The sequence below is a fragment of the Agelaius phoeniceus genome, chromosome 4 (genome assembly GCF_051311805.1).
Source record: "Agelaius phoeniceus isolate bAgePho1 chromosome 4, bAgePho1.hap1, whole genome shotgun sequence".
NCBI classification, from domain to species: Eukaryota; Metazoa; Chordata; class Aves; order Passeriformes; family Icteridae; genus Agelaius; species Agelaius phoeniceus.
Window position 1 is genome coordinate 34703148 of NC_135268.1, and position 24077 is coordinate 34727224.

Here is a 24077-nt window from a genome sequence, read left to right on the forward strand (position 1 = left end):
ATAGCAGAAGTTTTAGCTAAAAGCATGTCTTTTCCCATTAGCCTGCCTCTACTCTACCCTAGTGCCCACATCTTCACACACAGCCTGCCTTCAAAAACCTTACAACACTTATCTTTACACCAAAAATGAGGCTCTTACAAAGTAGTCACAGTATCATATTCTCTCATGAATATAGCTGAAATACATATCCAGCAATGTTTCTCTTGTCAAAATGCGCCGTGGAAAGCAGATCACAGTGTCATGGGGGCAGCTCTCAACCCCACGACTTCCTCTCAGCTTCTGAGCACTGCACACTTCATGCTGCCACCTTCCAGTTCTCCTCCAGAAGTGGCAGCTACACTCTGAACCAGAGTGGTTAGGTCACCTTAACTACGTACAGCAGGCTTGGGGCTGGCAGCAGTGAAGTGCAGCCCTGCCACGGCTGGCAGCAGCTCGTACATCTGCGAACCAATCTGTTGTGTCTCTCAGCTGCGGCTTCATGAGCCTACAGCCACTCACTGTGCAGGCACATGCTCTTCATCCTTCACCCACCAAAACAGGCTGGCAAGCCATTTCAGAGCAGCCAGCAATGCCACTGACAGCTCATGCACTGGAACACACAGGATGAGAAACAATTTTTTATAAATATCTCACAAAATGCCCTCGTCATGCCAGATGTACCCTGCCTTCTGCTGACTCCTGTCCATCTCTCCCTCGCTCGTTTCCTGATTTAAACTGGAAAACCATCATGCTGCATAAGCAGAAGGTGGAGGACAGGCCCTTGAACTCCTGTACGAGTGCACTTGGTCATTGTGCAAACCTTACAAACATGGCAGGCTGCTCCAAGGCAGGTCCGTCCAGGCACCACTGTGGTGAGCAGCCAGCACAAGGCCAGAATTCCCTGCCTTTCCCTGTCACTCTCTCTGCCCTCCACCACCTGCACTGCCAGGTGCTGGTGGGTAGGAGCAGCAGCCCAGGCAGCCCATCCCCTCTCTGGGGGGGATGCAAGCAAGATCCATCTGCCCTGAGCTTTTCTAGAAGGGTTTCTTTGGAACTGGCCCTTAAGATTAACAGTGGCTCATGTGAACCTGTACACAAGTGGCCCTGATCATGCCAGGGCCATTTCTGAAAAGTTCCTGAAATGCAGATGCAGCACGGACACTTATCTTTGCCGCTAAATTTGTGCTCTCATTTTATCTTACCATTTTCAGTGTATTTATTTATTTATATAAAGGATGACACCCAGATGTCTTAGTGTTAGCAACCCCAGTTTCAATTAATTATAATAAAATGAGAAATGGCAATTTTAAAACATTCTTATAAGTTCTTCACATGATCTCATAATGTCTTGAATATTTCAGAAAGAGGAACAAAATGTGAGTACTATAGTTCACATATCTTAGAGGAGCTTTGTTTAAAGGATTCTAGTTGTGTGTATTGATCTATTTTTCTCCCAAGACCTCAGTATCAACTTCAGGGTGATTTTAGCATCACTGATATATGCAAGTGCTGGTTTGTGGAGGCTATACTGTTAGCGAGGTGGTCTCTTTCTTCCCTCATTAAGCAAACTTGTCACAGCTGGTTCCTCAATATCCCAGAGGATTAATGTTTACCATCATGGCAGTATCTGAACTGATGGGAATTCAACCACTTTATATTATGAAACCAGAAACAGAAAACCTGCCAGCTTAGAACTCAGGTAAATATCTTGGTAGTGTTAATATTTTACATAATTTGTAAATTGACACCTAGCATACCATTGTGTAAGCTGTGTCCTTTGCATATGCAAGAGAAGATAAATATTTTGGTTTTCAAGTTTTTAATGTTTTTCTTCAAAAATCAAACACTACTAACAATAACTAAATGTAAGAAGAAACAGCAGCTGTTGGCACTTCCATAGTAAATTGTTAAGAGCCCGTTTGAGAAAAGAAATTATCCTAGAGAAAGCAAAATGGCCACTTAAGATACAATTTTTTTTAAACAGGTGAAATGCTAAATTAAAGATTAAAATTATCCATATTTGCTGTGATATATTATCTACCACCCTTACTTCTCTCTTTTGTCATTCAAGAAAACCTTGACATTTGGTAAAACAGTTACCAACAAAACCATTGAAACCTTTGTATTATTGAACTCCTTGGATGAATGCTAAACCATGATACATACGCCTGTCATTAGTTCCAATAGCCATGATAATTCAGAGAATCACTTTCCATTAAGTATTCTGGTTAATGTTATGATTTTATCCCTTTACATCAATGAAACTCTCTGCATTGAAGCGCTGTAGCCAACAGAGATGGATCCCATCTTTTTTACCCAGAGAAAGAGATTCTTCCATAACTCAGCTGCTTTAAACCCAACCCCCCTGGAGATTGTTCCTCAAGATCACCATGAAAATGGCAAGACCAGAATAGATGGGTTTGAAGTTTTTGCCTCTAATCAGTTTTGAAGTAACAAAAGAATTATAAAGGACTGTAAATTATAAAGGAAACCAAGTCCTAAACCACAAAAATGTAAAGAGAGAAGGTAGTTAGGGACAGGGGAAGTAGCGTTTCAGCAGTCTTGATAAGATGGTGAAGATTACTAGAGTGCTTATCAGCAAGAGATGTGACATGGGAAAGTCTATGACATGTAAGAAACCACAAGTTCCTGAAACACAGAAGGACGTGGAGGCACTCTGGTGTGATGGAGAGGAGTATGCACAGCAGTACAAGCACTGACAGGAAATATGAAATTATCAAACTGCAAAGAATAAAGATGCATGTGGATTTTGGTGTGATTGGAGTGAAGCACAGCTCAATCAGTAACCAAACGGACCAATGAATGTTGCAGCCATTTAAATAAACAAGGACTATCTGTAGCTCAGGGCAGTTTGTCCTTATCAGGATTGAACCAAAAATACATTTGCCCTCCAGTACTCTCCCCCAGTGCCCACATTAATGTAATTAAGTTAACTATACATGAAATCCTGACCTAATTGACAACGTGAAAACAACTCTAAAATCTACATTTAATATGTTTGGTACAGAATTTCACCCTATTTATAGGATTTGGTTGCAATGAACATTCACAAGAATGGAAACAAAACTTTAAAATAACTCTGTTAACTAAAATGAAAAAAATTCAAAGTGGCTTGTTATTGTTTTTGGAAAAAAATCTATTCATACAGGTTCACGGAACTATACAAATAAATTGTTCTGTACTTCAATAGCCAAACTAGTAACAGGTATTTTCTCTTTTTCAATTTAACTGCTGTGGAGTTTTTTGCCTCTTACCTTTCCTGCTTTGTGGTGGCTCAACTCTCTTTCTTCTTTATTATCACAAAGGTCAACTTTCTTCATGAGCCTCAATTCAGAACAATCAGAAAGAAATACAGAAAATAGCACTTGTTTTGTCAGTCATAAAGCTGGCATAGGTTCCTAGTGCCATGTGCTTGGATGTTTAAGTCCAAGTCTATAAAAGAAGGATATTCTTACCTTATATAAAAAGAAATTAACAGACTGAAAAAAATAGGAAGTAAACACACACCCTTTCTGAGATCTGATAGAAGGAAAAAACTTCACCACTATCATACCTGATTAAAAAAAATAAATTGACTCTGACAGCTGACTTGGTCATTTGTGTTCTACAATCTGTGTTAAATGCAGTTCATTATTTTAGTACGCAGTAATTTTCCTAGAAAAAATGCAGTCTTATTTAAATTTTGCAAAGATATTTTCAATCAAACAATGCATTTCTCATATTGTATGCTTATGACCCTGTTCAATAGGATCTAAACTTTCATTTCTTGCTATGTTTTAACTGTCTTACACTATATTACTGAGTTTTATTGCTTATGGTTTTATACCACTCTAATATAACTACTAGGAAGAAGCCTTCCAAATGCATGCTGGAAAGCTGACAGTAAACCAGAAAAACCTACCATTTCCTGATTAGGTTGTAGCTAAATGGGATTGTAAAAACAGGGGCTTTTTTTCAAAAATTCTTTAGCTTAAAAAATTGTCATTTCTAAGATGAATGGAATGCAGATAATACAAAGCAAGGAGCAGCCAGGATGTGGTGATGAAATGGTAGCATGTGAAAGGAATGTACTTCGTGTCTCCTCAACCACCATTGTATAATACATTGAAAACAATTTTTTTTTCTATTCGTTGACTTAAAAATCAAAAAGCTTTATGTATTTTATTTACTTTAGGTTTTTTTAGGATTTGAGGGGAATTTTTTGCACTCTTTGGTTATTTTTGGAAAGGCAAAAAGGTAAATATCTTCAGTTTTATTTATACAATAGAAATACAAGAAAATGTTAACGTAGAATTGACTGGAATTAAGTTTTGACCATCAGTGTGCCAGGAAATACTAGAAACAGCCTCTTAACCAAAAAACCCCTATATTTCAACAAGAAATTAATGCTCAGATGCCATCACCAGACACTCTCTATCACATCTGGTATGAACTCTGTGCATAGGCAAGAGCATCCCATCTCTTCTCATGTGAAAGTGTCACTCTGAAGCTACAGCCAGAAATAACACGCTCCCTCTTTCATCCCACCTTGACACTATTCTCATTTTTTGATTCAACCACATTGACTCTGGGATTGTCTAGAATACCTCTGTGAAGTGCAATGCTCATGAAGAGGAGCCAGGAGATATTGCTGAACATCACATTCCAACTGCTCTGTCACAAGTGCTGATCATGTGGCAAATGTCCAAGTGGCTCTTTATTGATGAACCAGTTACTGTCACATGAATTATCCTCAGTGCTGACTAAGGTAAGCATCCCTATGCTATGAGAACTGAAAGCTTCTCTTGCCTCTGTCTGTATTTTGAAGGTCTGGGAATGCTTACCTCTCAGCAATTTCAAATATTTCTTGTTATCCAGATGAGATTTTCTGGAAGCCACAAAATACAAAAATTCATCAAAGCAGAGAAAGAGGGTTTTGAAAGTTATTTTGAAGGTTTTTATCAGATTCAGCAACATGCAACAGAGTCTGAAGACTGTTTACTCTCTTGCAGTTCTTATGTGACTACAAAGCAGTGGAAGGAACCCTAGTGGAGGATAGCCAAGTGACTTTAATCAATTTAATATTAATCACTTTCACAGAATCATTCTTGCATTCTGAAAATCTCTAACTTTGAAAAATCAGGATTACCCTGCCTACACATGGAGGGAAAAATCCACCTTTCTTTGTCATCTTCAAAGTCTTAAAGTAGCATAAATGAGGCAATCTGACATTCAGGAAAGAGAGGTGATGATAACTTCCATCCTCCAGAGTAAAACATGGATCATCTCAAACCAAAGCTGATAGCAAACCCAGGTCAAACCTTCTCTGTCTCCTCCAAAAATACTGAGTATGATCTGTAGCAATAGAAACTTCCAGCAGGAAGAAAAAGAGAGTGCCAAAGAGAGATAAAGGCAATAAATGTAGGGGACCAAACTGATATATCAGGTTCACTGTTCATCTTCTTGGCATGGTGCAGATGAGGGAAAAGCAGATGCTGCTAAGGTGGGAGAGGGGATATTCCATGCATACTGCTCATATTCCCTAATACCTCACTTAATAAAAGAGCATCAACACTCAGTGCTGACACTGCACCCAGTTGAACACTTGGAAACCAAACAAGAGCAAAGCCACTGCTGCTCTCTCTCAAAGCTGACTGCTTTAGGCAGCCTCCCATGCTTAAAGCCAGCCCCACCAACAACCCAAGAGCCAGTTTCTAAGGTCCTGCTACGTGATCCCTATTCATGTTCCTAAATAATACCACTGCCTCTTACAGTTCTGAGTGAACCATTTAATACACAATACATACTGAAGAAAAAAAGAGAGTAGGTATCATTAAAAGTACCAAAAAGCACCTCTTATTTCCAAAGTCACTTGACTTTTTTGAACATCACCCATGAAAGATTGCCTAGATTCAGCTCTACATTTTGCCCCAGTTTTGGCTACTCTTAAAGCCCAAGGGAGATATAAATCTGGAAAGTGAATATTTTAAAACTACTCCTGAAGAACCACTTACAACACTGGGAAAGGCAGCCCTTTCCAGTTTTTTGGGTTGGTTTTTTTTATTTGGTTTTGTTGGGATTTTTTAATCCATGATGGCATAGCAGAAACATGCCTGGGAGGATAAATGCAGCTACTGTTTGCTTTACACCAATCTCTTTCTAGATTAGCATTCCCATAAGGCTATCCTCATTCATGTGAGATAACACAATAGGGATAAAGTATCCCAGTGGAAGCTCTGAGAGAAAAGCTTAAAGCTATGTCTTGGGATGAAGAGGGGAGAGAGTTACTGCAGTTCAGTATCTAAAGTCATAAGACTGTACTGCTCTGTTCAAGATTTATCCCATACTTTTACATTCTATGTCTACAGTAACACACTGCTTCAAATCAAATCAGTTTTACATACTTTTGAAGGAAACTGTCTTGCTCTATGAGAGCTTAAACTGATCTTTGGCCATGATATTCCAACTGATAGGCGGAGAGCAGGGCAGGAAAGGTTTCATTTCTAGCCGGATCAGCTCTGTAATCCAGCTCACCACTCATATCAACACCACTGGCCAGTGGAAAGACTGATCAACAGGTGTAATAAGACATGAGGGATAGCAGTGACCCCAACAAAGTTCAATTAAAACTATGAATCTATTTAGCTAAAAAATGAAATTGCACACCTTATTCTCTGATTATAGCTTTACTTGTCCAGTTACATCAAAGTGAACACAATAAACTTTAAATCAACTTATTTAAAATATAACTGACAGGCTGTTTAAGCAAACTTAGTACATCAGTATTTCTCTTACATTGTTGTGACAATAAACATCCCCAAAAATCCCAGAGCAAAGTGGAATACTTTTGTGCTATTGTGACTCTCAATTATCTATTCTTTCACCCATTGTAAATACCATCCTACAGCAGCATTCAATTTTTAGGGTGGTCTTCTGGTCATAACAGTCCTTCATGAACATCCAGAAATTTAAGACTATTCTTTAGTAATGCTGACTTTTGCCCTTAACAGTTTTCTGTTGTTAGATTTGCTCACTGGCTCTAATTTTATAATATTTCCTGCAGATGGCCAGAAATAACATGCATGCAAGGATAAAAAGGAGGATGCAAATTTCAAAACAATGCCATCATCTTCATTACAGAAGTGTTCGTCTAGTAATTAAGTGTGGAGCTGCACATATGGTGTCTGATTTATCCTCATATTTTCACTGATGCAAACTTGCTATGATAATAATAATAATGTAAATGTAGCCATACCACTTTTCAGTCTGGGAGCACAGAAAGGCTATTTTTTTTTCTTTTCTTTTTCCATTAGTAATTGCACTTTTTTTTTTCCCCCCACTAGAAACTGAAAGAAAGAAAAGTAGTTACAAAGTTATAGGTTTAGCTATTGCAAACTTCTCTTCTCTTCCTTTGTGTATTTAAGGAAAGTAGCCACTTCCCTTAAATACACAAAGAATTTCATTCTCTTTTGGTGGATAAGGAGTTACATTCTTCTGGTTTAGGATTATTCATCTATGTTTTCACTCTCAACAGATGTTATGATATCCACGAAACAACAAGAGTTTCTCTAGTGAAATATGTCCAAGGCTTCTGCTCTCTGCCTAAATATCTTAGACTAAAATTTAATTCCTGCTGAAGGGAAAAATGACACTGTTCCTTAGCATGGAGCAACAGAAAAAAATTTCTCTGCCACAGAAACCTTCTGCTGTATGCTGGGATAAGAAAGTTCATGTTGAAAATCAAAATTATAAGCAGAGATGTTAAGGATCTCAGATGTATGGGACGTTTAAAGTAAGTCCTGACTTTGAATATTGAAAAAAAACCCAACAATCATTAATGATTTCTGTAATGCTTATATATACCATCACAACTCTTTCCATAGCTCTTTTTGGAAGAGCCCCAACTGAACAGAATCAGTGAATCATTAATAATTGGAAAAACCTCTGAGATGATTGAGCCCAACGCTCAGCCCAGCACAGTTGTGTTCCCCACTAAAGACTGTCCCCAGGTGACACATCCACACTCTGCTCAACCACTTCCAGGGAGAGTGGCAAAACCCCCTCCTTAGGCAGCCTCCTCCAATGCCTGACCACCCTTCTAGTGAACACATTTTTCTTAATGGGAAATATTTAGCACTCAACACTTAAACAATAAAAATTCAGAATTTCCAGCCATGCATACTGTCTTCCTGTCCACTTTGTTCATTAGAAAAATAATAAAAGCACAAATCTGTTGGCTTATTTTTTTTAACCATTGAGAGCTTCGTGATCAGCTCTTTAAGCTTTCTTCCAACACTTACTCATAACTCCAGAAACATGCTCAGCTTATAAAAAATACAAGTCTAACTCACTCAGATTGGATCTTTGTCTCTCAAAAGGCAAGCAGAGAATGATAAAACTGAAATTATTAGCCATAATACTTCACACTGTTCATCGAAGAGTCAGATGCAGCACATAAATTAATAAAAGCACTCTAAATCATTGGAGTCAGCAAATTATATCACAAACTTTCATTTAAATCTCTTTATTAATGTGGGAGCTGTTCTATCTGAGAAACCATGAGAACAGGGGGGTGCTATTTTTTTATATGGATTTCTGAGACTTTGGAAGTATAAATCAAATTTTCAGTATAGATTTATTAATAATTTATGTGGATATCATGTATATTTTTACAAAGACAAGCATAGCAGCCCCTTCAGAAGTTTACTTATGCATGGAAGAGATTACTGAGAGCCTAAAGCAGTAGATGAATGTGACTATCACATAGAAAAGATATAAAGGACATAAATATATTAAAATATTAGAGTTTTAGTCTTTTGGGGACACCAATTTTAAGATCTGATGCTTGAAGCAATCTACTAATGTTTCAAATGCAACCTCCAAGGTGCAGAAAACCTCCCCCCACCCTGCTGACTGCACCAAGAATATACAAATGTAGAATGTTCAAATATTTCTGTGAGAAAAATCCTCCAAGCATAAAATAATAGAAACAGCCTATTATTAAACAGTAGACTAAAATGCAACTTTAGCTAAGCAGCACAGTTTAAATCCACTAGAAAAACTGTCTTCAGTTCAAAAAAATAATTAACATTATACAAAAGTTAAATCTCAGGAGCAATGTTAATTATGGTATTCTCTCTCAGTGTCCCAAGGAAACAACTAAATCAGCTCATGCATCTAGGTCTAGAAAAAATTTTACAGAATATAACTGTTTAGCAAAAAACCAAAAAATCTAAAAGAGAAATATATTTTTTGTGTTGGAATACTACCACAGCACTAATAATCACTGGAATTCTGAATTACATGAGAATATAAAGATAGTATAAATGAAAGATAGAAACATTACATATAGGTTAGAGGACCAACAATTTTAAAAGATAGTATTTTAACTCTCCAATATACTAGCTAAGATTCATTTGCCTTAAAAAGCATGGGAAATAAATGAAAAAATATAATCAGTCTTCAAACTATCATAATGTGGTGCTGTGTCTTGTAGTTTATTTTAAATAAGAATTTCTCTCTATCAAAGTACTTGATAATATGGAAGAGCAGCTCTATGATGAACTGTATTTCAACTTAAAAATCAGCCCTCAAGATTAAAAACATCAATTTCTCACTGAAGCTGAGGTTATGGCTAACCTTGGCTGTTGCAAGGAGAGGGAGGATCTGTGCAACTTAATTCCACTTGACAAGGACAAACCCAAAGTCCTGTCATAATGGGCTTCTCTTCTTTCTCTGTGGCCTTTCCACTGCAAAAACCGATTATGAGATGAACTTATGTTTCCATCTGGAAACAGAGCAGAGAGAAAAGAAGGGCTCACTGTCAAAGTAAGATGCTACTTCAAAAAGCTAACTAAATTTAATTTTAATTTAATTTTTTTATCTAAACTAGAGAGGCACGGAGTTGATGCATTGACCACTCAGTGGATGAGAACCTGTCTGGATGGTCAGACCCTCAGTGCTGTGGTCAATGGCTCAATATCCAAGTGGAGACCAGTGACAAGTGGCATTCCTCAGGGGTTGGTATTGGGAGGGGCACTACTTAACCTCTTTGTTAGTGTCATGCACAGTGTGATTGAGTGCATCAGCAGCAAGTTTGCCAATGACTCCAAGCTGCATGGTCTAGCCAACACGCTAGAAGGGAAGGATGCCATCCAGAGGGACCTGGACAGGCTCGCAAGGTGGGAGTGTGGAAAACTCTTCAAGTTCAACAAGGCCAAGCACAAGGTCCTGCACCTGGGTTGTGGCAATTCCAAGTACAAATAAAGGTTAGGTGGAGAATAGATTGAGAGCATCCCTGGTGAGAGGGACTTGGGGGTGCTGGTTGACAAGAAGTTCAACGTGACTCAATAATGTGCACTTGGAGCACAGAAAACCTTGGCCTGCAGCAAAGGAATTGTGGACAGAAGGTCCAGAGTGGGGATCCTCCCCCTCCACTCTGTTCCTGTGAGACCCCAGCTGGAGTACTGCATCCAGCTCTGAGAATCCCAACATAAGGATGCGGCCCTGTTGGACCAAGCCCAGAGGAGGCCACCAAGATGACCAGAGAGCTGGAGCACCTCTCCTACGAAGCACCTCTGCAGGCTCAGAGATCTGGAGTTGTTCAGGCTGCAGAAGAGGAGTCCCAGGGAGACCACACTGTGGCCTTCTGGTACCTAAAGGGGCCCTGCACAAAAGATGAAGATGAATGTTTTACAAGGACATGTAGTGATAGGATGAGGGAGAATAACTTTAAACTGAGAGCAGTTTTAGATTATATATTAGGAGGAAATTCTTCACTATGAGGGTGCTGACACACAGCTTGCCCAGAGAAGCTGTGGATGTTCCAAGCCCTGGAAGTGTTCAAGGCCAGACTGGATGGACTTTGAGCACCCTGGCCTAGTGGAGAGATCCTTTCCCATGGCAGTGGGTTGGCAAGAGATGATCTCTAAGGTCCTTCCAATCCAAAACATTCTTTCCTTGATAATATCAGATTTTGCACTCTTATGAATACTGCAGAGATAACTGAGCCAATGTTTGGAAATGATACTGTCTTTGAGAGAATTTTCTGAGCATTCACCTCTCAGACTTGAGGAATATCTGTAAAACACTGAGAAAATCTGCCTTTAACAAAGGTACCTGATCTCAGATTTCTTTTAGGTCTCAAATCTCTCACAAAAGGTGAATAGTTAACCAAGACGTTGTACAAACATCACATCTCACAAAAACTTCTGCTTTTTGTTGATTTAAGACTCAAAACAGACCCTTACGAGGGAAAAATTAGTCACTGCTACAAATGATGATGCAAAAGGAACAAAAACCTCTCCAAAATGTGACAAAATAATTCTCTTTCTCTTAAAATATAAATGCGAAAGCATTTTCAAAATTAACAAAGTGCATCTCCTCTTTTATTTAGGTACAATAGGCAATTTTCTGCTCTATAAAGAAAAAATTTGGACTACTGCAACTCTAAACCACAGATATTTGTGAATTAGTCATTCATTCATGTGCATTTAGCTTTCCATTGCACTACAGTTTGTCCTCAGAAAGCAGATACTAGTCTTTTCTGTGTATACACTAAATGTGTTTGAACCTTGCATGTTTCTCATCATCACCAGGAGGCCATGATTGCCACCAAATACAATCCTCAACTATATAAATAATTGTAACGTTAGTGCACTATATTCACGCTGTAACAAAATCAAAGGTAGCATTTATTCTTTTGACTGCTTTTGTGTATGAATCAAGATTTCCACTGATCTACCAGAACGATGCGAAATTGTTTGGTTTTTCTTTCCGAGCAATAATTTATAGCAAAATTTAATAAAACCCATAAACAACATATATTATCAGTTATAGCAGTGTTTTAAATAAAGCTTACAAAAGAAAAGACATAAAGGAAATAGAACTTGAAATGTTGAACTTTGAAACAAATCATAATCTGCAAGCTCTTTGAAAGCAAAGTTTATTTCTACTGCTCATCATGTAAGAATTTTCTACCTGTTTCTGTTTTGTTGCTTATATGTGTAAAATGATTTACATTTTATTTAGGAAGACAAAGGCCTGTTATAATAACAAAAACATGTACAGTTCAGAGTTACAATGCAAAAAGCCTCTAAAATATTTTATTTCCTAATGGAAGCAAAAGCATGTACAGTAATAATCTAGAAGTTCCCATCATTTAATAAAAGAGTATTTTTAGTAATGGATAAATTTTTTATCTGATTAAAGTTATGAGCTGATTTCAAATTACTTTGTTTCTTTTTGCAGATATTAGGAAATTCCTCATGAAGGAACTAAAAATACTTTCAGAAAGTTTTTAATATGCTGATGTGAAAATGATAGTGGCTTTTATCACAAGACTGCCTATTCAGTGGTAAAAATATTTCAGATTACAATAAACCTCACTTGGAATAAAATGAGAAGAAAGCTTTCTCTGTCAGGAAAAGAAAGAAGTATTTTAAATATCCTTCATCTTCCATCTAACATTTTCAAGTACATTATTGCACAAAAAAAAAGTCTTTCTGAAGTCTGCTCTGAAAAGCACTGCTGGACACCAACCTCACTTAATTCAAATGCAAATAAACTGTGAACTTCAACCTACTTCAAGCAATCAGTGCAAGCATTGCCAACTCTGCCCTCATTTAACTCTTTAGAACTTATCTTCTTAAGATTTGCAGGACTCAGCAATGCAACCAATTCACTAATTTTACATAATGTATGGTATAAAGAGTGATTAATTGAATAGACTTACATTGATCATTTCTAGGATAGAAGGTGTAAATACCTGCATAAACGTTGCTATCAAATAAAGCTAAAAATGGATAACAAATAACACATTTCCAGTCATTCTCATTCCCACTTGGTAAGGAATCATGCCTGGCTAAACCACAGCAACCTCTCTTGGCCAGTATATTTAGCCAATACAAACAGAAGTAACAATGGCATAGAGGAAAAGAAAGACACCAGCAATTAGGGAGCCTTTTTGAAGTTCTTCTGTAACAGTAACTGTGCAGTAATTCCTTGATCTGCACTGGCCCACCCAAATCAAGACACATCTGTTAACAAATGCAACTGCTAGAAAGGAACACAACCTACCAGAACTTTGTAACTAGAGGTTACTCAAACCAAAACCTAAAGTAAGAACTTGCAAAATACTACAGAAGAGAATAAAGCTGTGGGTTTGATTTCTCCTGAATATTTTTCCTGGGCAGTAGAAACCCTTGATATTGGAGATGTTAGAAGGAATTTCACACAGCACTATTTTCAAAGGGGCTAGACTACCACTGCTCTTTGTCAGCCCACAGCTTTCTCAATGTCTCCTAACTACGGAGAAAATATTTGATTTGTTGCTCTTCTGATAATATAAAATTGTTGTCTTTTCTGTCTACCAAGAGTCAGGAAAAAGCATGCTGTATTAAATATGTATAAAATAATATGCAAATAAGTTTCCAGTCTTTTCATTTGCTGACAACTATTCCCTGGGCTTCAGAAGGTAAAAAATAAAAAGCTTGAACTAAAAAACATGATTAAACAGATTTACAAATAAACTTGCTAACCTATTTACTTTAAAGTTATGTAGCATAACAGACCAAGCTACACTGAATGGTTAACGAATATGGTCCTGCTTTTGCTTAGAAAAATTCTAGAAGTCAAGAGTGTCATTTGAGTCATTGCTTCCCCTTGAGTCAGTGATTCACTCCTGCAATATTTAATGTCCACAATTATCCCGTAATATTTGCCATTCTGGAGAAAAATAATCAGAAATTACTTCCTAAACTTCATTTGACCTCTTACCTTTGAGATATCAAAGCCAAGCTCAGATCTGTTAAATGGCAGAACTACTCCTATTGGAGCTCCATCTTTATATTTGAAATTAACAAAACTGAGTAGAGCTTTGTTTTTTAATATTATTTTATACTCTCTAAGAGTGACAGAAGAGTGACAGAAAATTTGTATTTTCTGAAAAGTTAAATAAAGTCACAGTTTGGGACAGCATGCATTTTTGTAAAAATAAAAGTTTGGTATTTTTAAAAAGCATAATTGATTGTAACATCATGATTGTAACAATTCTTTTACTCTAAGATTGAATATTGCTTTTAAACAAATACAGAGGATTATTGGATAAACTCACACACAAATAAAAATAGGATGAAAAACTGACATGATTAGACACAGTACATCTAAAACACACCTAGAATGGAGCAACCAGAATATTTGGGGTTTTACTGATCACCATTTGCTGTCCAAGGCCTTAAACCAGGAAATAACCAATTGATCCACTGGAAAAAGTAAGCTTTGGATCTCTGACAGGGTTGTGCATATGCTGACATTTTCAATAGTTTTGTGCCCTCATATGCCCACCTTTGTGCATTGGTCAGCTTAAGAAGGGTCCATAAAGTAGCTCTTTAAACCCGAAATTTCTCTAAATCCTGTTTTTGTAACAAAACTCCTCCCTGATTTCACATTAGTTGAGTCAGGTGGCTGGTCAAGTCATTAACAACTTTTGTGTGATGTTGATAAAGGACTTGGAACTACCCATTACACAAAATCATATTCTTACAATTTTACAAATATGCTTGAACAAGCACGTGCAGACACTGCAGACAGACTTCTTCTAGTCAGAAGCAATGACCAAAATGGCCATGGACCACACTTAATGTATACATTTATTCAGAACACCATTTTGTTGAACAATAGCAGCACCATTTTATCTCCTTCAGAGTATGTGTATAATTTCAAATATCCACTTTTCAAACATGATTTGTCAAATAAATCAGCCTGATACAAATGAAGGCAAAATATTACATAGAAAAATCAACCACACATAAATTTAAAAGCACAGAATTAATGTCTTAGTATCAAAGTTTATAATCTGATTTATGCTGGTAAAATGACTGATCTCAGAAAGCTCAATGACTTTTAATCATGTAACGATGGAGATAGTCCTGTTAACTGGAAAAAGACTATGTTTATGAATAGAGACCACTCAAGTGAACAATGATTTGCAGATTCAGGCCCTGTATAAACATTAAAATTTTAGATATGTAATTGGTGGGTTTGGGTTGCAATGTTGTGGGTCATCCTCCCCCTAAGTATTATTGCAACGTCTGCACCACATGGTTCACAGTAACTTTTTCAAAATAATTTTGTAGTGTCTACTTCAAAAAGTAGCATCCTGAATCTCCATACCTTCAAAGACATAATTTTAAATTATATCAGTATATTTCAAAGCAAATCAATATTCATGTCAATGACAGATGATAAAAGCTGTCTTAGCTGATGGATAGACTGCTAATGAAGGCTTGCAACTAGTGCAAGTGCTATGTAATAAACTTTCATTCCCTATTGTTGAGAGAGGAAAAAGAGAGCTACTTTATGACTGGGGAGAGAACAATAAAAACATATTTCCTAATTCTACCCAAATGCAATGATAGGCTTGGTTGACTGAGCTACTTTCTCATCATTTTTCTAGCTTTCAACTTTACCCATCAGTAGCTCTGTGCTGCTGCCTGATGGTTATCTTTATACTTCAGCTGATACAAACACTCAGCAACGTAGAACCCACCTTAAGGAAATGATGCAGAAGTAAAAAAATGCTACAATACTAAGAAGCAGTCACCTTTCATCAGCTTCATCCCATCAACAGAAGTTACTTTATGTTCACAGCTACTACAACTGCTAGCACCTGTGCAGGGCATCTCTGTGTAGAGAAACGCTTGTGGTTCAGGTCCCAGTTCCTAAGAAAATTCATCACAACCAAAAGAGAATGAAGTGCTACATAATCCTATAAAACACAAGGTGGGGACCTCATTGCCTGCTTATTCTGTTCAGTTATCTCAGTAGCACTGGCTAGCAACAGCTGCTGCTTATTCCCTCTGGAATCTGCCTTAATCTCAGACAGACAGCCCTGAGTGGTGCTGAGCTCTGCGTGTGCAGAAGTCACTGCACGGCGCCCAGCTCGGTGTGTGCAGAAATCCCTGTGCAGCACCGAGCTCTGCGTGTGCACAACTCTGACAACTCACTGAAGCAGCAGCAAACTCCTCTGTGAAGCACAGCTCCGTACCAAGCTCACGAAATGTTAAACACTGCTGAGAAAAAAAAGACATTACATCTGCCCACACTTCTCAGTTCTATTCAATTACTGACAACAGCAGTCCTGCAAGTGCAACATAATACGGTATTATTAAATCCAGGATTCTCATTTACGCCTAGATGCAGCCTGGGAGCAGGCCTGATGTTCAGCCAACATCAAAGGACACAAATTCACGACTTTCACAGACACACACATCCCACATTGACCTTGGAGGCAGAGGTGGTGATGATCCCTTTCATAAAGGTGCTGCTTCCCAAGTTGACAGCGTTACAGTGCTGAATTGTTTGTCAAGTAACAGGGTATCACCGTCCTTCTGCTACACACGTATTCAGGCACGCACGAGAACACAGAGCAACATGCAGCTATGCTTTCAAATCCTCTCTAATTCCGTCTTTACTCTCTACTTCCCAGAATGACCTCGCATATCCTGTCCTCCCCCAGACAGAATCAACCAGAGCTTCTCCAGTCCCCCCCAAATTGGTTCTTAGACAAAGTAGGCTCTGTAATGTCTTTTGAGAGCTTTTTATAATATTCAAGACTCCTAACACAAAACATTTTCAACCATTTAAAAATTACCCTGAGAGCCAGTTTTCAATAAAAATAAACCTTGAACTTTTCACTCAGATTCATCTTTTGTTTATGGAGCCCTTTTCACGGAAAGCTGCACCCTTTTTCCAAGCCTTGCCCCTACACTGACCTAAGGGCTACCAAGCTTCCAACTTTGCTCTGCCTTTAATTGCCGGCTCCTCCATCCCACCCAGCACCCCGCTACTATTAACGTGAAAAATACGTATGTATGTGTGTGCATATATATTGGCATTGCTGCTTACCTTGTCCAAGAGTCACTAAAATCCACAAGGGGAGGAAAAAAAACAAACGAAAAGCCCCAGCTCGACGGGTCCTCGTGCAAATCGCAAAGAGAGCAGCACTTCTTCCCCCTTTAACAAAGCCACAAGCGGCTCCGCGGCGATCCGGTGAGCGAGCGAGGACTTCTCCGGGGCAAAGTGGGCGCAGCTGCCGGCAGGGCTCAGCTCCCGGCGGGAGCAGGCGCGGAGGGTCCGCGGCCGAGGCGCCGCGGGGAGGCGCGGGCGGGCGGGCGCCCTTCAGCACCGGGCGCGGCGCGGACAGCAGCGCTCCCGCCCGGCCCCGCTGCCGCCCGCCCCGCCGCGCCGCTCGCACCGCCCCCGCCCGCCCCCTGCGCCGCCCGGCCTCCCCAACTTGCGCTCCGCCACCCACCGCCCCCCCTCCTCTGGTTTGTTGCGTTTTTCTACGGGCCGGCCGGCTGGGACGTCTGGTGTTGCCCAGCACTTCTCGCTGAGGGGGTTCCGTGCCCGCGCAGGGGGCTGTCACCCGGCTGAGGGCACGGAATCCCTCCTGCGGCTTCCCCGCCGCAAGGCCATGGCCCCGCTGCCTTTGCCCGCGGGTGCGCACAGAGCCCTGGCGCCCGGGCAGATGGCAGCGCTGGCACCGGCAGCAAGCAGAGCAACTGCTGTGAAACAGCGAGGAACTCCCCCCCGGAGCACAGAGGGGTGTCGTGCCGGCGTCTTCCAAGCAGGGGGCTGTAATGCAGTATTCATAAGCTTTAATATGTCAATGTATCAAAGCTCAAGCACGCTGGAGGGCTTTGCACACCTGTATCGGTAAGCCCTAGCGTCCACACCAGATTGAGGTGCTTGAATGCCAAGGTAGAGGTCCCTGGTAACCCCTGCCAGAAACATAGACGTGTGATTGGGAATCTTATTTAGTTATGCAAAACATAAGGGGGAAAAAAATCACCTTGAGATAAGACCGTTAATTACATGATCCATTTATAAGCACGAGAAGAGGTACCTTTGGATGAACAGGAACAATCAAAACAAGAAATCCAACTGGAAACTAATCGCCTAAAAACTTAGAGATATATTTATTTGAAGTCAAGTAAAGAAACAGTATTTGAAGTCTCACTTGAATCTGCTTTATTGTGAGATAACAGTTTCAGTTATCTGATTTATTACTTTTAAATTAATTTACTATCCATCCCACCACTTTTAAGGAGTTGCTCTTTCATCTTCAATGAGAAATCATTATGAAAATTAAGTATCTACTCCTCATGCCATTATAGGTTACCTGTTCCGTGCCTTTTGGGAAAATACATCACAGATTAAAGTATTAAACTGTCTTTAAATCACCCATGTCTAGGGTAAAGCCAGACAGAGGTCAGCTGCTCTGACGTACATCAGCTTTCTAGGTTAATTACACTTGTGTCTACATGTGGAATGAACATGCAGTTAAAAACAAAAATAAATGGTTTTAGGTATGGTAAATAACATACCTAAAACCAGAACTAGTTAATATAGGAAATAATAAAACAGGACAGGCTGGATTGCATTAACTTATTACTATTTTTTGAGGGAGTTCTTACTGGACTGATAATTAGGTCACGGCACTGCAAGAGGGAACATGATTAACTTCGACACACTGAGTGTGGAGTATAAAGCCAAATAAAGCAGACTTTCATTGACCCAACCCTTTCTAATTGCCAGTTATCACGAAGGCAACTTGCCTGAATTTATGAAATCCTATTATTTTACTTCTCATTTTTCTCTTAAGCCCTCTCAGGTTTTTTTGCTAATACAGACAATATAATTGCACTACTTAAGGACAATTTTTGCAGTACAAAATTGACACCGAGTCTACTAGCACAGCTGCACCAGAAACTCTCATGGGACAGAGTTAAACCCCAAACTGGCTTGTTCGAAACTGAGGGGAAATTGAAATGTTGTGAGGATGAATAGGGACCTTGTTCATCCATTTTCCTTTGCCATTATGAAAGTACACGAAACAAACAACAACAATTACGTAGATGTTTTATGTAACCCAGTTATTGAAGTAGTTGGGAAGCCGGTCAAATTATGCAAGGTCTGACGTATCATAACTTAGTGGTTAGCTTTGCAAATTAGTAGACAATGAATCCCAAACTAGCATATGGAAGACCCTCAGAACTTCTGAAAATCTCTCTATCTTGTGAGGACTTGCACTAGTAAATTTCAGTGTAAATAACGATACAACCGTGAAATACATTAGGGTATCTTGGCATTCATGCATTTCTGAATGTGTTTATCTGATCATACATGTCTTTATTCTTTGTAAGCTCACTGAGGTATTCATTTTAAAAGCTCACATTTAATTAAAATAATGTTATTTTTAGCACATATTTTCTAATTTTTCCTCTAATTTAGATCTGTATCAGCTATATGCTATAGTTAGTAAATAAACTTTCTTCATTCACATCCTGACATCTTTCTGTCTTCTGCTTAATGGATATTATTTGAGCTCCATTTTATATGTTGTTGGATCTGTTTTTACACTCACACACAAACTATGTGAATGCTTTCTTTTTATTGTTTTTGTTTTGTGTCCCATGCATTACATCATCCCTTTGCAGTTTAAACATTTTCATCCACAGGGTGACTGGCCTATTACTTTATTGGATGTAATGCAGACCAATATATATTATTACAATGAAGAACTTACTCTGTGCCTAACAATTAATTGTTAGTCCAGAGAGACTGTTGCTGCTTAGTAGTCTATTTCTGATTTCCATAATCCTAATTTGGATACTTTATGATCATATATGGCACATCCCACATAATATGCCAGACAGTCTTCTGTTTGGTATACTCCTGAGCCCCATGTGCTTGACAATCAGTTATGTCTGGTTTCTACATTTTCTACCCCAATTACTATATTTGAAGCATTTGCAATTGAGCAGAGGAGAGCACATGCAGTAAGTAGTGGCATTTTCTTGTAAAGAGCACAGAAGAACTTCAAAGCGGGCTTATGTTTGTTTAGGCTATAGATATTATTAATAAAGATTCTCTATTTTTTATTTATGAGATGCTGCTTAATATAATATCTGACACAGCAGGAGGTTTTATGCAGGACAAAGAGAAGATCAAAGTCTCAGTATATTAAAGGGAACTTAATACAAATAATAGATTATAAAAGTTTTAACAACGTATTCAGTATTGTCCATGCTGTGGTTTAACTCCAGTTAGCAGTCAAAAACCAGGACAGTCTATGGACTTTTACACTTCACAGCCTCTCCAAAACTCACTGAAGTTAGAACAATAGTCACTTTCTTTGACTAATTTGTACCTCCTTTTCTACTGAAAAAAATTCTGGAGAAGGGCTTGTGTTCCTTGTAAACAGCATTGCACCCAAAATGAATGCAGAATTGGATAGTAAGCATAGTTTTTCAGAAGTGGCTAGTTCTTATTCTCTTGGCTTTTCTACCACTAGCACTCCTAACACAATTAATTCATTTTTTTTTTTAATTTGTGCTTGGGATTTTGTAGTAAGGGACAGTAAGGGACAAAAATAGGATATTTCAAAAACTTGCTTGTTACTTACTCTTTAGATTATTCCGGTGACTTCTGTGTGGCTCGGTACCCCTCACCACCTGCAAGTTCAATAGCAAAATTTTATTTTTCTGTGATCTATCTTTAAACACATGAATTGAAAAGCATTCCCATTATTAGTTACCAAAAATTTAGGATATTAATATCTGATACTACTAAATGTTAATCAATTTCTTGTCCAAAACTACACAACAGTTACAATGTCGTAAATAAGACCAAAATCCAAAAAATTAATTGCTTTTTTCTTTGAATGAAGGATATGCAACACTTTAAACACAATTACATTTGTAGCTAAATGTCAAAAATAGTTTTAGGCATGATAAATTCTAATAATAATGAAATCTTATTTCAAAATATACAGTCCAAAGTACTGCCCCTTTGTAGGATTCAATTTCCATTTCCTCTTAACATATTATTCCTCCTTTTTTTTGAAGACAACAGCTGCCCCTTCAGTGCAGCTGTTACTAGTGAAGATCATTGATTAGCTTGAAGTCAATGGCAGCAAAGGAACTCTCAGGATGCTCTGATATGACATAGCATGAATAATCCTCCAAATCTCTCTCTCTTACACACACACAGCACGAAGTTTGGACACATACATCTTTCCCTCATTTTCCACTGGTCTAATTCACTCAATGTCTGTTCAATATTTTAATGAAAGGTGATAGTGCATCCACTATAAACTCAGTTCTGAGCAAAAAGCACAAAAAATGCATTGAGCCCTGGACCGGAGCTTTGATAACAGCAGGGCATCGTGAGCACCAGAATGACAGACACTGGCAAGTGGCAGAGAGAAAAATTAGCTTACTCGTGGCTTGGAGAAAGGTTGTGCCAACCATCTGTCACAGGAGATCTCCCAAATGACAGCAAGAATCAGAAAGGCACATTAAGGTTTTCCCCATATCTCCTCAAAGCCAGTTCTCCCAAAGGGACCCAAATAAAGGAAATATGCATTATTGTTCACACACAAGGAACCTACCTTTGAAATTAATCAAAATAATTCAAATGCATGACACAAAATAACAGATGTAGACTCGGAGTGGATGGGGGGAAGCGTAGGCTCTGAGGTTAGATCTGTAGATTTTTTCATTATGTCTAATAAAATAAATGCTATAAATTCATTTCAGTGTGTAGCAAATTTGCAATGATAGCAATTCTGACAAGATGACATTGTCCCCATTCTCATCTTGTGAAAATGAGGTAACTGATTAAATAGGAAGGAGATAATATACTACATAACTAATATCCACATTAAAAATTACTATTGGAAAAGAATTAGGCAATGAGGATAAATATTTAATTTCATATCATCTAGTTTTTTTCAACTTCATTTGGGATCAAATAATTTCATTATTCATTATCGTTGAAATCTGAAAGCATACTACCACTCAATAGTAGATAATACAGATTCTATTAAAAAAAACTCCACACAAAGAGAAAGCTGCAGACAGTCAATTCCAGTGCCTAGTGATAACATTTATAAGAGATCTCTTAGGGCACCTACTGGGGAACCTTAGCATTGCATGCTAAAAAAGCCTGTAAAAAGGGTAAAAATCTTTCTAACAGATTTAAACCAGAACATTAATTCAGTCTTTTTTTTTTTTTCTCCTCTGGGCGTCCTTCTATTGACTTTAGTACTTAAAGCAAATAACCAAATCAGAAAACTTCATAGCTGAAGGTATTCACTGATGGAAGGGAAAGAGCTAATACTCTACATTTCAGAATCTGGCAGCTCTTGACTCTTTAAATGTCTATTAAGTTAAATATATCATGTTGTGTTTATGTTAAAAATATTTTAAATTAAAAATATTACTAAAACCATGATGAAAATTTTAATTCATAGGGATTATGTATTGTCAAGAATCTCCAAGTCTTTGGATTAAATTTTTTTTTATTTTTTAAGACAGTTTTTCAAAGTATTTAGATATTTTGATTTTTTACCTATGAAGTTCTGTAGTAGTACTCCTGACCTCTGTAAAAAGTTGCCATATCATTTTCTTTTGCCATTTGATTTATTTCTGTCCACTAATACAGAATATCCTCTATTTTATAGCTCATTTCCTCCAAGTCCCTCACAAGTGATTTCTGAAGACATATGGTATGTAGCTAGGACTTTAGCTAGCCAGTGCCAGAAAAATATTGTTTAACCTATTTTACAGAAAAGATAGCTTTTGAAATGTTATCAATGAAGTAGCAAGCACCTCATATCAGCCTCATAAACCTGCATTTATTTTTAAGCAAAATTTCTGTAAGGGCCTCTCTCTGTTCCTTTAACATTTTTTGTGTTTTACAGTAGTCTGTGACCAGTAATAGTCACTTAAAAACTCTATGGAGAAACTTGTTAAACACCAGCACAAACCCAGAACAATAACAGACCCTAACCTGTTGCTGAGGCACACTGGCAAGTTTTTAATACCCACTATCACTGCAGTTTAGGTAACCTATTCCAAACCAATAAAAATCCCCTTGAGCAGGGAATAAGTACCATCCTTATGTTTATTTTATGCATTACTACAGGAATTGCACTTCACAAAAAATTTTGAAAAGACATTCAGACTTCTTCCTTCATTTGTCCTAAATCTCAGTGATGGAGATGAAGCACAATCACTTATTTTCAAGCGGGTTTTCTTAGGGAATAGGCCAATAAAATAGTGGTTTTATGTCTGGAACAAAAGTCTAAATTAATATACAGTGTTGGGTAGCCTAATGCCCTCCTAGTCATGTTTCTCATCATGCTTCTGATCCCATCCCCAGTGGTACTGTGAATATAAAGGAACCAGTTCTTCAAAGAATGCACTTACTGACTTTGAAGCAAGTAGGTCTGTGAACTCTGATATCTGTACAGGGTAAGAGACTTTTCCTACAGTTCTGGAGAACAAGAGGAGAATATAATAAGATATGTAGACATATCTTACCTTGTCTCTCCTTGAGACCAATCAGCTTGTCCCAGAAGAGCACAAGGAATATTAAATGGGATGAGTATTCTGGCTTATGTGACTTTGATACAGCAGAATTCCTCACTTCTTTCAGAGATAAATCTCATCAAAGGTTCATACCCATATTACAACAACTACCTATGGTAAAGAATACAGTGAACTTTTCAGCTGGGAGACAATGCCATTATTCTACATATTAGCTAGTTCACAGCACTACTCAGTCAGAATCCTTCTTTGTCTTTCCAGACAATATTCTACAGTCTGAATAAGAACAAAAAAAAAAAAAAAAAAAATACATCTAAGAAGTTCAAGAATAATGGAAATTTCATCCCCTGACTACTAATTTCTAACCATTTTGCCATTGCTTCTTCACAGAGGAACAATGTGATGTAAAAGGGGTAGTATGACAGCTTCATGTTGGCCCATCCTAAAAGAAAAAGGATATCTTCATCCTTCTTACTTATAAAGTAGTTCCTGGAATGAAATTCAAGCTGTAGTCTTATATTCTGCACACATTTTATTCATTTGATTTCATTTACCTTTCTTTTCATATGCCACTCTATAAACTCCGACATTCACAAGAAACCAACTTACTCCTGCCACTAATATACTGTTAAATATTAATAAGCACGTATTTTTAAAATAATATGAGGGATGTGAAATGCTTACTTGAGACTCCTCAGTTTT

At 38.1% G+C, this 24077-nt stretch overlaps 1 protein-coding gene across 4 annotated transcripts in view; it reads right to left on the reverse strand.

Moving 5' to 3' along the window:
• The window catches only part of FSTL5 (follistatin like 5), a 270900-nt gene extending 250434 nt beyond the window's left edge, over positions 1 to 20466 (reverse strand). The window contains exon 1 of one of the 4 annotated variants that reach the window (XM_077177257.1): positions 20447 to 20466. The gene's annotated coding sequence lies outside the window, so the exon portion shown is untranslated. Of the gene's footprint in view, positions 1 to 16260; positions 16282 to 16884; positions 17229 to 20446 lie in introns of those variants that run through there. The other 3 variants (XM_054632789.2, XM_054632788.2, XM_077177258.1) reach the window with 3 other exon arrangements.
• Positions 20467 to 24077: the final 3611 nt, after the last annotated feature.